General features: G+C 64.0%; 1 long non-coding RNA gene across 1 annotated transcript; it reads left to right on the top strand.

Annotated features, from left to right (window-relative positions):
- The first annotated feature begins 690 nt into the window (after nucleotides 1–690).
- Nucleotides 691–1,883, top strand: LOC112966065. The gene is made up of 3 exons (XR_003253502.1): nucleotides 691–818; nucleotides 935–1,045; nucleotides 1,172–1,883. It is a non-coding gene; the product is annotated as an uncharacterized LOC112966065 (long non-coding RNA).
- Nucleotides 1,884–2,775: the final 892 nt, after the last annotated feature.

A 2,775-nucleotide genomic window follows, 5' to 3' on the forward strand; every position in this document is an offset into this window, starting at 1 on the left:
GGGCCGGCCCGGCCGGCCACCGCTGCCGAGGTGAGTGCCCGCGTCCGCCTTTTCTGGGAACGCGGCGGTTGCCTTTCACCCCGGTGAAATCCTCCTTGCAAGGGGGGGGTGGATTTGAATGTCACTTCCCCCCCCCCCCCTTTGCGTCTGCCCCCGAGGGATTTGCATATCCCTGGATTGGGATCTGCCCCGGCAAATGATGCTGTGACATGCCCAAGGCTCCCAGAGAGGGGGGGAATCCTGGGACGCATCCGCTGGCCTCGGGGCATCCCGCGCCCTCTGCTCCGGGTGGGACGTTGCTGCACCCGCGGGTGACTCAGCCCTGAGTCACTCGCTCCGGGGTGACAGCTGGCGCCATCCGGGTCCMTTCCAGCCCCGTTTCGGGCCTGTTTTGGGTCTGTTTCCCTCTCCGGAAAGGGGGGGGGGGAGAAAAAAAGTGACCCACGCTCCAGAAACGGGGGCTGCCTCCTCTCCCAGTGGGCTGTGGACCAGATCGGCCATGTGCCACCGTCTCCCGGGGCCCTGCTGGGAATTTCGGCTCCCAGTTTGGCTGTCGCAGGGTCCCGCGATGGTCCCTAAATCCTCCAAAAGGGGGGGGGGGAATAAAAGCAATCAAGGTGCCAAATCCCCCCCCCCCCAATCCCATCTCTTCCCAGCCTCTGGCCACCAAGGAGCCACCGGCCCCCAGCTCCCCAGCAGCCGGCGGTGACACCCCGGCCTCCGGCGCTCCGGTCCCCGAGGCAGCGCTGGACACAGGCAAAGCCGCYGTCGCCCCCGAGGCCGTTGCCCCACCGGCCCCTGAGCACCAGCTCTTGGAAGTGAGTGCTTTTTTTGGGCTTATTTCTGCAGCTTTTGGGGTTGGAAATGGGGTTTGGGGGGGTCCCTGCCTGCAGCATGGCTTTTTTCTTTCTTTTCTCTCCCCTTCCCGAACAAGGCAACGCTCTCGCCGCAGACTTCGGCGCCCGAACCCGGAGGAGAGCCGGCTCCGGCGCTGCTGGTGTAGAGCCGCCGCGCTCGCCGGAGGGATGCCGAGAGCCGTGATCTGGTAAGGAGCCGGCTTCATTTTTTTTTCCTTTAGGAAAAGGGGGGGGAATCCAAAACATCCCGGAAAAGGGGGTTTGCAAAGGCGCCTCCCGGTGCCGCTCCGACGCTCGCTCCTCTTCATCCGCAGGTGTCCCGCCAGCCCTCAGCCTGCACAGCGATCCCGACTCCTCCACCCGCCCCGTCCCCCCTTTTCTCTCCGCGGCGGCCACGAGCGGGGGATCTTGGCCCGAAACCGGATGATCTTTGTTTAAAAAAAAAAAAAAAAGAGGAGAAAAAGAAAAAGGGAAAAAAAAGAGAAAACCCTCCCGTTTTTCCCCCTCAAAGTCCCCATCCAGAGAGAAAACTGGTTGTTGACARGTATTTAAGTTACTCGCCCTCTCCTTGTCCTCGGAGGCACCAGAGCACTGTGCAGGTCGGGTGTGGAGTAAAGGGATTTTGCACCGATTTCACCCGTGTTTCGGGTCTTTTTTTTCCCCGGTGGTTTAAGGGCAGCCGGGTGCCGCGAGCGGACGGAGACCCTTCGAGCTGCCGGCGGCCGTCTGCAAGGTTTCGGCTGCCCCGAAAGGGCCCGGAGCGGCTCCTGTGCCTCGGTTTCCCCCTCCGGTGAGCCCCCACTGGGCTTTTCCGTGCCGCTCCGGATGGAGACGGTGGTGAGGGGGGATCCCGAAAGGGCGTCGGGGACCGGCTGAGGCGAATTCTTGGCCGTGCGAAGCCTCGGCCCCAGGGGACAGCTAATTCCCCTCCCGCGCCGGCACCTAAATGTCACCGCAAAGTGACTCTGCCGGGGCCCCGGGCCAAGGAATTCYGGGCCCTGGCTCCGAGCTGGGGCCACGTCCCTGGCAGATTCCCCCCCCCTCTTTACCGAGGCTGCTTTTGGGGTGTAAATCAGCCCCTCGGTGCCAGCATCCCCCTTCCCCATGCTCGGCAGGGGGGTTATAACCCCCCCCACACCTTGGCCAGCAGCACAACCCCAATACGAGACACAGGAGAATACCCACTCCATAGGGGGGTGCTGCCCGTACCCCACTTTTTTTTTTTAAGCCCCAGGAAGACATTTTCTCCCCCATTTTGGGCGCTGGGGCCCCCCCCCCCCCATCGTCAAGCACAAGCGAGAGCCCCGTTTCGCCTCGGCCTTTATATACAAGCAGCTGCCTTGGGGTGGGAGTGGGGGGGAACCCCCTCCCACCCCGAGCCATTTTGGGGGGCACCTGGGACCCCCCCAAAGTGTGTGTATATATATATTTCTTTTCCTATTCTCTCCACGTCCATATTTACAGCAGGGCCAAGCGCTACGTAGCCTGGTGGGGTGGGGGTCCCCGCCGTGCTGGACCCCCCCCTCCCTCCGCAGCCCCCCAAAACCGGGGCTTAGGCGGGCGCCTCGGCGCCCAGGTACTCGAGCTCGGTGCAGGCCTTCACCTCCTGGTCCAGCAGCGAGGGCGTGCGGCGGAAAGCGGCCGCCACCTCCTCGAAGGTGCGGCCCCGCGTCTCGGGCACCTTGAGGTAGGTGAAGAGGGCGAAGGCCGCCAGGAGCCCCGCGAAGAGCAGGAAGACGTAGGGGCCGCAGGCGTGGGGGGGGGGGGGGAGAGCAAGGGGTGAGCTGCTGCGGCGCACGCGTGTGCGTCGGAGGTGGCACGTGTCACCCTGGGGAGCGCACGGCTCTTGCAAGGGTGTTAGTGCCCCTTGGTGCACATGCGTGTGTCATGGGAGGTTGCAGACATGGCCCTGGTGAGC

This window comes from Apteryx rowi, unplaced genomic scaffold, assembly GCF_003343035.1.
Source record: "Apteryx rowi isolate R43461 unplaced genomic scaffold, aptRow1 scaffold_2305, whole genome shotgun sequence".
Lineage (NCBI taxonomy): Eukaryota > Metazoa > Chordata > Aves > Apterygiformes > Apterygidae > Apteryx > Apteryx rowi.